The sequence below is a fragment of the Cryptomeria japonica genome, chromosome 4 (genome assembly GCF_030272615.1).
Source record: "Cryptomeria japonica chromosome 4, Sugi_1.0, whole genome shotgun sequence".
NCBI classification, from domain to species: domain Eukaryota; kingdom Viridiplantae; phylum Streptophyta; class Pinopsida; order Cupressales; family Cupressaceae; genus Cryptomeria; species Cryptomeria japonica.
The window spans coordinates 723,646,914-723,659,983 of record NC_081408.1 but is presented as its reverse complement, the minus strand read 5'-3'; the positions used below and the strand labels follow the sequence as shown (position 1 = coordinate 723,659,983).

General features: G+C 37.3%; 1 protein-coding gene across 5 annotated transcripts in view; it reads left to right on the top strand.

Moving 5' to 3' along the window:
* The window catches only part of LOC131027473 (uncharacterized), a 139,871-nt gene that overhangs the window by 38,433 nt on the left and 88,368 nt on the right, over nucleotides 1-13,070 (top strand). The window lies entirely within an intron of this gene.

The window sequence follows — 13,070 nt, the reverse complement described above, 5'->3', positions numbered from 1 at the left end:
TAAAAAATCAAATGGGGCGCTTGATTTAAAATTTGTTTCATTTTACAAGGGTCGGCCTTTTAAGTTTATTTTTAGATTTGTCTTATTTACCAAAGTCGGCCTAAGATCAATATGAAGGTAAGCGCCTATAAAGGGAAGGTGGTTTATTCATTTCAAATCATCATTTAACATCCTTCATTAGCATGCGATTTGGAGAAGACAAGGAGGTGCGAAATTGTCATTCAAGAGGAGGGCGCAGACATCATCAAAGGAGTGCGAGCTTAGTCTCAAGTTGGGCGAACTTGCCAAAGACCACGTCAAAGACTCCAAGGGTGGCAAATTGATAAAGAGGACGTTCATTATCCTTCAAGATCAAGTCAAAGGCTTCAAATTTTGATTTTGCCTAGGCAAATTCCTTGTTTTGCATTCTAGAGTTAGCTCTCAACTGAGGTATGGCGATATTTGTTTTATTGATTTTGAATTTTGATCGTCATAGCCTTAAATTTTGAAATTTTGAATTCATAGCTCAATAGTCGTTTTTAGGAAATGATTAATAAAGGACTTATCATTAAGTTTCCTAAAATTTGCTCTCTAATTTATGTTATGTATTGCAAAATCATGTTACTAATTTTGAAATGTTGTGTAGGCATCAAATGGAGATCTCATCAAGGAAAATCAAGCCGGATCAAGGACAGTCTTCGCCAGGACGATCAAGTAAGGACATGGGCAACCTCTTTCAATCCAGCGTTCCAAGGCGAGGTACATCATCATCCTGCACATCAAGGACACAAGGAGTTAGGACAAGGGTTAATTAAAGATAGCCTCTCAACGACATCAAATTGAATATCTAGCAAGCTACAAGTGTCAGATGAGGTGGCATCCCAGTCATCACTCCTCCAGTCAGTGTGGTCCACCTCAGCATGTCCAGAGTCAATGTACCTAACTCATGGAAGGTGGCACAAACTCCGATGTACCTACCCCGGCTATCCATTGGTCGATTTTTCTAGAAGGGACATGTGTCCAAGCAATACAATTTTGTCATTGGTCGAGCATTAAATGTTATGTAATGGTTGTAACAAACCCTAATTAGGGTTTTCATTGTTGAATCTTGGCCATTGATCTTGAATTGATCTAGGCCATCAAATTGTATTGTGGGCACTATATAAGCCCAGGCATTTCATTTGTAAATTTATTTAGCAATAAGTTAGAGATAGCATGTAAATAGTTGGAAGAGTTAGAATATAGTTGATAGAATAGTAATTAGAGTAGAATAGGAAGACAAGGCAAGAAATTGTTGCCATTGATTGTAAACAAACTCCATTTTCATTGAAGTAATGGTGAAGTGTGTCGTTTCTTGCAATTTGCATGGTTTCTTGTTGAGTCTTCAATCTTAGATGGTAGATGATTAGATGAATGGAGGAAATGTGATTGATTGATGGTGGAATTCGTATATCCATACTACTAGCAGTTTGTTGATTGCAGACTTGCCTTGCGTAGTCAATTGGAATCATTCAGCCTAAGCTCAATTTCAATTTGTCGCTTCTTCATTGATATGCATCAACTTGATGGTGTCTATGCCTGTGGTGATGATTTGAACATCATAAAGCTTCCCTTAGAAGATCGCACTAGCCTTGTGTAGATGTTCCATTGATGTCAAAACAAGACCTAGTTGGAGTTTCATCAAAAATCAAATCATTGCTCCTACATTCTTAGTATTAGGAATAGATCCTCTCTTCCCCCCCTTCCTTTTTTCATTTTTTTTCAATCCAAGTTAGTCAGAGCCTGTGTCCAGCAAAGCAGATCGGAAGTTCAATCATCAGATGTAAGTCCCCTTGTGATCCCAGCAAATCACATCATACCACTGGAGCTTGTCCACACGTAGAGACCCTACATCAAAGAACCTTGGAGTCTACCTAACTGATCCTTTACGCGAATCTTCAGCAGTTAGAGACTATTTTCTCAAGAGAGGATAAGATGCCTTTAGGTATTTTATTCTGTGTATGATGGTGTACAAAATACACGTCAACACTACCCCAGCTATCCATTGGTCGAATTTTCCAGAGAAGACATGTGTCCAATTAATACAATTATTTCATTGGTCAGAATTGAGTTTGTTGTAACAAACCCTAATTAGGGTTTTCATTGTAGAATCTTGGCCATTGATCTCAAATTGATCTTAGCCATTGAATTGTATTAAGGGCACTATATAAGCTTGGCTCTTCATTTGTAAAAGCTAATAGAAGAAGGAATAGAAAGGAGTTAGTGAATAGAGAGTAGTTAGAAGGTGATTAGTCAGTTGATAGAATAACAATTAGAGTAGAATAGGAGGACAAGGCAAGAAATTGTTGCCATTGATTGTAAACAAACTCCATTTTCATTGAAGTAATGGTGAAGTGTGTCGTTTCTTGCAATGTGCATGGTTTCTTGTTGAATCTTCAATTCTAGATGGTAGATGATTAGATCGAATGAAGGAAATTGTTGAATGCACCTGTGTGGAATCCATTTAATCCATACCACTAGCCTCTTACTGATTGTAAGAACGCCTTGTGTGGTCAACTGGAATGAAATGAGCTTAATCATAAGTCGTTACACGTCTATTGTTTCATGCATTTTCTTGAATGGTGATCATTGTTAGATGGTGTACGATTTAAACATATTGGAAGCATCCCTTAGAAGATCGCACTGAGTTGGTGTTGAATTGTTCAGCCTGATGGTAAGACCCAGCCCAGTAGGAATCCACCTAGTCATTCATCCATCTTCTCGCATTCTAGGTAGTAGAGTAGACTTCCTGAACCTTGCATCTTTTGCCATTTGTTTGTCTTCCAGTCAGTTAGTAGGACTTGTGATTCCAGCAAATCAGACGTTTAGTCATCAAGTGTAAGTCCCCTTGTGATTCCAACAAATCACATCATACCACAGTGAGCTTATCCACACGTAGAGATCCTACAGCAAAGAACCTTGAAGTCATCCCGATTGATCCTTTTTGCGACATCTTTAGCATTCGGAGACTTTATTCAAGAGAGGATAAGGTACCTTTAGGTATTTTATTCTGTGTTTGGTCGTGTACAAAATACACATCAACAAACTCCTAGAGATCTGAAACCACTCTCAAACATCTTGCCAATATATACATGAAATATAACTTAAGTATACGAAAGGAAAACTTAAATGTTATATTTCATGTATATATTCTGATGAAAAGAATGAGACTGACTTGATAAAAAATTTAGATAATTTTTTGACGTGTTCGGGCCTCTTTTTTTTATGCAGCCAAGTTTTTGCCAGAGACTAGTCGAGTTTTTGTGTAAAACTCGCTAAAAACTTTGTGAGTTAATGGCGTAAATACTTGCCGAGCAAAAAAACTCGGGAGTTTTTCAAAACTTGCCGAGTATTCCATCTATGCACAAATGTATGTATGCATGTATACATACATACATGTACATATACATGCATGCAATGTGTGAATGTATTTATATATTTATATATGTATATATGGATGTCTATATACATACACGTGTATGTATATATGTATGTATGTGTATATATAGATATATCATATATATACATTATATACACATATGTATGTATATAATTATGTATACATACAATGGATACATACATATAGGTATATATATACATACACATATATGTATGTATGTGTTTGTGTATATGCATATATATATATATATATATATATCTATATAAATACAAATATGTACCACTATGCCGTTCTATATGAATGACAAGCACTCATTGTATGCTTAAAATTGCAAGAGTTGGCCATATGATGTGATGATATTGTTGTGGTATGATATGAATGGTATGTTGTGCAATCCGCTTGACAACTTACTCGATCCATTGTATGCTATTATGTGCTCAACGCCATATGTTGCTACATGTGAAGTAAAAATGTTGTCGTAGGATAAAAATTTGTCCTTCGCCGAACAACATGTCGAGTGAGAGGGCGCCGTTGATGTATGACTTGAAGAGGGATGGAAGGAGGGAAGATGTCATATAGTTTGCAAAAAATGTTGTCATACAATGGTTTGATGTCGATCATTACATAAATATTTGTATTTATACATACATACATACATACATCTATTTATATATATGTATGTATGTATGTCTATATATATATATGTATGTATGTATGAATGTATGTCTATCGTTGGTTGAAAATTTTGTACACTTGGGGAAATATACAAAATTGTGGTTTCAACCACAGCACATGAGTAAAAACTCTCCTAATTAAGGGAAGGCTCCCCCTATCTAACTACAACTTGGAAAATAAAATGGGATGGAACAACAATCTTTCTTCTTTCTTCAAGAAAGACAATATCCTTTTCTCTTCACAGAAAAGGATAGCGATTGAAAATGAACAGCAGTAACTACTTTCAAGTGAAATGAGAGAAAGGAAATGAAGTTTCCTGAAAGCGCAAAGACTTCCGTCACTTCCTTCGGGACGGGACAGCAATATCAAGCTCAAAGATTTGACTATTGGAAGTCCTATCTACCCTTTGCTATACTAAATTTTACAACGAATAAAAGATAACAGCTCAAAGACTGAAATAATCTATTCTTTTAACACAAAGACAAGAACTAATGCAAGCTCAAAGACTTGCTGCTATTTCTTATCAAACAGTAATTTTTCCTCAAGAATAGACGCAAGCTCAAAGACTTGCTGCTCCTTCAAGAGGGTTTCCTATTTTAATTAATCTTCTCTACTTGCAGCTCAAAGACTTCAAATCAGATTGGACTAAGCTCCTTTAGAAACACTTTGCATAGAAGATATAAAAAGATTCAAACTCAAACATGTAGCTCAAAGACTTCAAAACTTGAGTAATCCTTCTTTATTATTCTTCAAAAACTTTCAATCCACATACATAAGCTCAAAGACTTCTTGCTGTAAATTTGGCAGAGTTTTTGCTTGCCTTCCAAAAGATGATAATTACAATGGACCTCTCAAGTATTTATAGAAGAGGAGCCTTGAGAAAAAGGTGGGAGGATCCTAACTAACTTGAGAGATTCTCTCAACCACCAAAACTCATTTAATAAATAACTGAGACTTCATTAATTAACTAAGAGTTACTCTAACTAACTAAGACTTATTCCAACTACAGTCCTAATTGGACACAACTTGTAGTTGCCTTACATGTAATTACAAAAGTGCAAGTAATGTGTAACTTGCATTTTACAAAAATTACTTTTACATGTAACTTGTCAAAACAAAATTACAACTAAAGATTACAAAAGAGGGAAAATTCAACTTTGTATTTTGTGAAGACACGAATCTTTGAAATTTCCGGATGCTTGCTTGTAGTTCCTCGGGATTCGGTTCATGGGTGTTCTTAGCAACAACCATAGTCTTCACAATAGTGTCATGACAGCGGAGGAGTGCAGAATTGTCTTTATCCAGGATAGACTGGATCTCATGCAAAAAGGCTTGGTGTCTCGTCAATGATTGAATTGAAGCTGCCGAGAATTGTTCACTTCTCCATTCATTATGAATCCTCATCTGTAAATCAGCAAGAACCTCTTCTTCTGGAATCAGCTCTCCATCCTGACTTACTATATTGCAAGAGGCCCTTTCACAATGTGAGACAATACCTCGATAGACTTCATCCCGGAATCTCCTTGCATCACTGATCTCCTCAATGGGGGATTTAAGAACAAGGGTCTTGTTTTCCATGAGTTCCTCAAATTCCAAGTACATAACTCTGGAAGAGATGATGGCGTGCTCCTGCAAAACACTCAGCTGTTGTTGGGGCATGGTACGCCAGATTGCCAGACTTTTCTCAACACTTTCCAGATTCTTTTTGAAAGTGTTAGAAGTCTGATCCAGTTTCTCTTCAATGGTTTCCAACTTAGACATTATTTGAAAAATGTCTTTTACCACTTGAATATATTGATCATGAAGCTGATCAACCCAGGAATCCAGTGCTTGTACTTTCTGAGCAGCCCTTTCCACTCCACGAATCGATTCTTGGGAACCAGAAGAACCTATGGAGTTACTCCCTTCAGCAGCAGGTTTTGTGATTTTATGAATGGCTGCCATGAGCTGTCGGTTTTCTTCTTCTAGCTTGTCTTTCTTTGCAAGAAGATCGTCACACCTTTGCACTAGTGAAGCAACAGAAAACTGAGCATCATGTTTAATGACCTCATGTGTTTGCTTGCCCAATTCTACCCTTGTAACCCTATAATCAGCAACTGACATTTCATCAAGTGGTTTATCTGCAATAGGCTCCACAATTTCAGCTACTTTCATCTTGTTGCTATCAACAGTTACCCTAGAGATAGTCTTTGCCTTCTTAGCAACTTTGGATCTGGACTGTTTGAGTTGCTGGTAGTCAAAGGCATCAGGTGAGATCTCTTGCTTCTTTCTTTTCGGGGTGAAAGAACTAAGCCATGGAGGCAAAGTCATCAACTCACTTCCAGCAGTAGCCGTAGGCAAAGGAGAAGCAGTTTCTGTTTGAATTACCGTGGTAACCCTGGGAGGAATATCTGTTTGAATAGCGACCACGGTTTGCTCAGTTACCAATGGACATGAAGATTGCCTCATGAATTCTTCAAAACCAGAAGTGGAAGTATCGATTTCTGATAACTGAATGCAAGTGGGATTATCTTCAGGTACTTTCAACACACTTTCTCGTTGTTGATCAGGAGAAGGCTCGTATGCTGAAATGGGAACTGCATTCTGAGGAGACTCATCTATGAGCAAATTAGGAGGAGAAAGAGGCGTTTCAATGGAAACTGGAGGAATGACCTCGTGAGGTGAGTCTGAAATTGGAGACCTAGGCGCATCGTCAGATTGCTGCCCCTCTTCTGGATTATCCAGATCGATCACCCGAACATGGAACCGTGATTTCTCCTTCCCACGAGTAGTCGTCTCCTTAGGAGGAAGCACTACTGCACGACTAACTCGTAACTTGATCCTTGTGCCTGAAGATGAAGCACCCTCCTTGTTATCAATCTGAATCTCAGACTTCCGTCCAAGAGGCCCTGTAGAATCATCTTCTTTACTAACCTTGATTTTGATAAGTCTAACAGCATTACTTTTCAGCCATGCGTTAGTGTTGGCCAAGATAGGCTGAAATCTGTCAAGGATGGAGACGCACTCCTTATGTGACCATTGGATCAAAGGAAGTGGAGCTTCCTCAACCCTTCGTGAAATGTATTCAGGATCAAGTATATGCCCGTCATCGATCATCCCTTGTGGGATATCCGCTAGTTCAAGTCAACAATTTGCTCAACAGTGAGCCTGCAGTAATCCATCTTCAGAACTTCGACTTCCGTGCGGAGATCTACCCAGATGTCTTCAATGCGATGAACATGCACAAAGGATTTCTTGATCTTCTCCTTCATACCTCTATAATCAAAATCAGCTCTAGGTTTGAACCTCTTAAGCTTGATTTCCTACAATTCAACCTCCATGGCCTTAGCCTTCACAAATGTGACAAGGGAGTATCGACCAATTTTCAATGGGTTTGTGCTAGAGATCCCCATTCCAACCTTGTGTCTAGCAGACTGAAAAGTATGAACAGCCATGATCTGTCTTCCCAACTCCATAAGAATTATCTTATCGGTTGGGTATCTTGGAAGCATGTATGGCTGTCCATCATAGCATCCAATCCTCATATAGGTGAAGGTGGGAAATTGCAGGAATAAACACCCATACTCAGACACCTTGACCCACGCCTCATCTGATACTCTTTTGTTTCTGAGATCCACGTCAAACTGACACATGAAATATCCGAAGAATGCATCTTGGACTCTTCTGAAATGCAGTCTGCTAGGTTTCAATGGCAACTGGTCATAATATTCTCAAACTGGTATAAGCGAGCGATCACCCTTGGTAGAAAGACCTGGAAAGTGTCTAAGTGACGCTGCTAAATATACCAAATAAGAATTCATGAAGGTGGTCATAGTGGTAGGAACTGCTGCAAGTTGTTCGCACAAAGCATCGCTGATGATTTCACCCCATGAAATGTGATGCGACTGCCGTATGAACATAATGAATTGATACATCCATGGCTCAAAGACATTAGAGTGCTCAAGGCCCATCATCCTGCTGAGAAGAGTGATGGTGTCTCCTATCTCCCACTTGAAATCACAACGGTACAACTTTGCCCATCTTGAGAAGGAAGGACGAGGCTCTTGGATCCATCTATTGATGTGTCGCTTGCAATCTTTTTCCCTTTTCACATAATACTCTGCTGCACTTTCTTTGGTGATTTCCATATAAACAGGCGCAGGAGGTATTTTGAAGACCTTCTCGATTTTATCCGCATCAAGTCGAATTATAGCTTCACCATCATCATTTTTGATGACTCTTGACTCTTTGTCAAAATGATGGGTGCATGCAAGAACGAACTCAGGTTCTAGGGCAGCCACTGGGAAAGAAGATGCATGATGGATATGGCTGTCCAACAGCCGCTGTAAGTTGTTATCCTGTGGATCTTCTACCCTGTTGATGAATTCTGCCATATCAATGTGCCCTATTTCCGTGTCCCTGATGCGATCCAAAGGAGAAGAAACCTAGGAAGGTGCAACCTCATTCTGGTATTTGTCATATTTGTATTTCATTTTCTTTGGAGTTGGCGATGTCGGCAAATCTGACATCGATTGTGAACCTGGAATGCTGTGATGAAGACTTAAAAGAGTTAAGGCAACATCATAATCAGCTGCAAATATCATTCTTCCTTCTTTAAATGGGTAAAACTTTGATCTCTGAATTTCACGGTTTTGTGAGAGGAAGAGGGAAGATATGTAGAAATGGGAAAATCTTGACTTTGACCAATTTCGGATCTTGGGAGAATTTTCGCAAGTATACAAGTTGGAAAGGACATACATGCAATCGGGGTTTTAAAACCCGAATACAAGTACACTTGTAAATTCGAAAATGGAGAAATGGACGTAAAATGAGATTCTGACTTGCGGGAAATGATGGAAATGGAAAGTACGGATATGGGAAACGTGAATGAATAGAAATGGGAATATCCGGGAAAGTCATTTTTATGAAAATGGGAAGAACTCTTCAACATGTAATCCGGTTTTTAAAACCCGAATTTGCAAGGGAGGGGTATTTCACACTTTTCAAGCTTGGAATTTTAACCAAAAATGGTTAAATTCCTTAACCGTAGGGGAAGAACAAGAATTTCCAGCGAACTTGTAATTGAGATTAAAAATCCCAAATACAAGTTAAGAAGGAATTTTGAGAAGAACAATGCAATTCAACAATTGCATTTCAAGGGGAAGATTTCTTTCACGAAAACCAATTTTTTTTTTTTTTTGGGGAAGAACATCACATGCCAAAAAATGTAACTAAATAACGAAAAATAAAGAAAACAAGAAAATAATAAAATGAAGAGAAGAAAGGAAGGAGAACATACCTTTTTTAAAAATGCAAAATGCTTCTCCAATAATGCAACAATTCTTGAGATGAAGAAGCACAACCGGAATATCAAACCCTTATCACGTTTTTTGTAAAAATGCCCCAAATATGGCAGCAATCTTAAACTTGGAGGACCAAAATGCGAATGAGAGTGTGCATCCAAGCAAAATGCCTAAGGTAGAGGAAGAAGCAATGATCCAAATGATTGAAAACACTGCCAAAGGGAGAAAATGTGGCCAAAGGAAATCACGTGGCCACCATAATAAATTCCAACGGCATCATTAAATGGTGCGAAAACCCTCTCACCCTCCACGCCTAGGTAGAAGAAGACAAAACGCTTAAGGAGACTGCAGATTTATGAAGTAAAAACGCCCAAAATGTGGGTTTAAAGAACCACGTTTTTTGCTGATTTAGCTCCAAAAACCAGTCAATATAACCTCCATTTGGCATGAAAGATGTTGATGATTGCATGAAAATAGGGTAGAAGCAAAAACGCCTTCCTTCCCTAAAAAATCTCCACAAAAAATTGCTTTGAAATCTTCAACAAATCAATTTTGCATGAAAATAGGGTTTTGGGAGACACATGACAAGTTGGATTTGTCCAAAATGAAGCAAATCGGGTTTTAGATAGAAAACAACAAGTTCGATTTTCACTTTTTCCTCTTTCATGTCAAAATCGGTTTTTTTAAGACAAACTGCAAGTTTAATTTTTCACTTTTTCACTCATCAAGCCAAAATCGAGTTTTTTTGGACAAATGACAAGTTTAAAATTGTCAAAAATGCAATTTCATGTCAAAATCGGGTTTTTTAGAGCAAACTGCAAGTTTAAAAATACTTGTAAAAGGGAAATAAAATCCCTACAACAAGTTTAAAACATTTGCACATATGTAATGGAGATTTAAAATCCCTATTACATGTAAAAACCATTAAAGTAGGGGTTTTTTGAACAAACTGCAAGTTTACTTGCAGTTTAGCCAAAAAATCCCTATTTTAACTAAAAATGACCAAAAAACAATAAAAAGATAAAAACAACAAAGGGGAAACTTAAAATAAATTACAAGTGACATATTTAAAATAAAAGTGCACATGTAATTGATCAAAAATTCCCCTACAAAGACCATAACAATGAATATCATTAAAACTTGCAGTTTGAAGAAAATTCTCCACCTGCAGTCTGGGTTTTAAAACCCGAAATTGAAGGAAAGGCATAGCAAACGAACCCAGAATTTGACGAAATTTGAAACGTAGTTCGAGAATGGACTGAGGATCGAGCCAGTCCAAGGATTAGTCGAAATTTTGCCTCGGGAAGCGTGCCACAGAGTAAAATTTTTCAATTTTTTCATAAATTTTTTCCCGTAGTGGTCTTTCATTTTTGAAAACAAAAATGAGGACAACATCTATATATATATATATATATATATAGATATGTATGTACATACATATATGTATATATAGTATATACAAATTTATACATGTATATACACATATACATACATGTATGTGTTTGTATGTATATAGATAGATAGATACATATATATATACATTCACATGCTACATGCATACAATTTGCATAATTTTAAGATTCAAACTTGGCAGCCCAAAATAGGACTCAGACTCGGTACTCAGCAAAAAAAAATCGTAGTTTTACAAATAACAAAAAGATATTAATGCATTTAGAGAACATAAAAGTCTAATTTGACTATTAATTTGTCATTATTCAAACATTACACATGTGATATAATCTTTAAACACTTAATATTTGAAATTTCATAATTCATGCTCAATAACTAGTGGGGGTTTGGGAGTAGAGCCCCTAATGGGTTTGAGGAGCAGCAATGATAAGCTGCACAAGGTGTTAGATATGAGAAAAACCTAACAATAGAAGGGGTGCGGGAAATGATCTTTCATTTCCCCACAGGCTGAAAATGGGGGTTCGAGGGCTATGCCCCCAAATTTTATTTTTGGATGATTGAAAATTGATGAGTTTGAGCCAAAATATGAAGAAATGGACGAGTTTGAGTTGCAGCAGACCTGTTTTGGACAAGAAAGTGCAAAAAAAGTGAAAAAAGCCCAATTTTTAAAGCTGTTGGACATCCCGGCCGGACATGAGAGTCCCACGTCAGAACTCACACTAGTCTCATGCTAGGAATTGGCAAGCCGAGACTCTCCAGGTGTCAGCTTGCGAATCGAATCGGCGAGTCCTGTGAGTCTTTGCCAAAACTCGTCAAGTCCTCAAACTATGCATATCTATATACATATATGAATGTATGTATGTATGCATGCATGTACGTACATATGTATGTATCTATATATGCACACACATATGTGTGTATGTCTATGTGCATGTATATATGTATAAATACTAATGTTACAAGAGTTGGACTCACCTTGGAGTCTACAAGCTGATCTTGGACTTTGGACTCAACAAATTGAAAAACCATGAAATATAGAGATTTTTAAGGATTCAAAATTTGTTTCGTGCACCCTTTATTAAATAAACTTTACAGACACAATAAAATAATCAAATAGAAGCTACCTTGACCATATACACAAATATACATTGATCATGGGTATAAAAATGAATTTTAATTTTTAGCTGAAGGAAACATTAGTGGATATATAAATTTAAAATTATAAATATTATCAAACGTGTACAAATCTCATGGATTAGGAAATCCATGGCTTCAGAACTAAAAATATAAGTCTATGGCTTAGAGGAGTGTGCATCACTCATCCCAACATCACTGAAAGTCATGCGTTGGTGTCTAAGATAGGTCTTGGATGATGATGTAGCCATGCTATTTTCTTGTGTCTCAGTGAATTGTGTGTACATTAAAGTGAGGGGTTTGTTATTTTTCTTGAAGTGTTCAAGAAGGCATGTTTTGTTGTCAAGCTCATTAATAAAGAGGAACAATTAATTAAAAAGATAAATGGTTACTTTCTAGTTTAACCTTAGCTAGGATACTAATAGATGGGATTGTTTTATGAGTTGTCTGTCTATGGCATGTTTGATACATTTTTGCATTATGAAAATGGCATTTCTTGTATTCAGTAGTATAATGATTGTAGCATGCCAACTTTTCCTTGGGTAGTCCTTGTATATTAAACAAGTTGTCTAATGCATGAAATAAGATAATCCATGATTATGGCTTCGACTGTGAAGATGCAAAGATTTGCAATAGGAGATATATATTTTGTAGATTTTATGATCATGATTCATCGTTGGCCTATTACTTGATTAGACTTATGTTGTGCCTTGCACACACTTCCTGTCGAGAACATGAACCCCCTTTCCTTTCCTTATTTGCCTCGTCGAGGCCCTGTGTAGGATTTTGATAAGTTGGCAGAGTAAGAAGCAGAGAGAGAGAAAATATACTCAAGATGCCATCAAGCTCGAGAAGCGATATTTGGGCTATCATTTTAAACGTTTGTAGAGCTCAGGACTGCATTGGGATGACCAATGCTTGCAGAGAAACAAAGATCATTTCAATAGAACCTTTATACGTCCTAGGAGAGTCTAGATACTCCCCAGCAAACCCCAAAATGAGCCTTGCAAGGATCTAGATGTTAAGAGGGGGATAGTACAAGGTTTCAAATGCATAAGATAAAGTACGTGACATTCTTTTAGCCTTGTGAGCACTGGCTCGCTAGACCAAATGAGTCAAAATTTATAAGGTGAACTTGAACGCCTAAATAA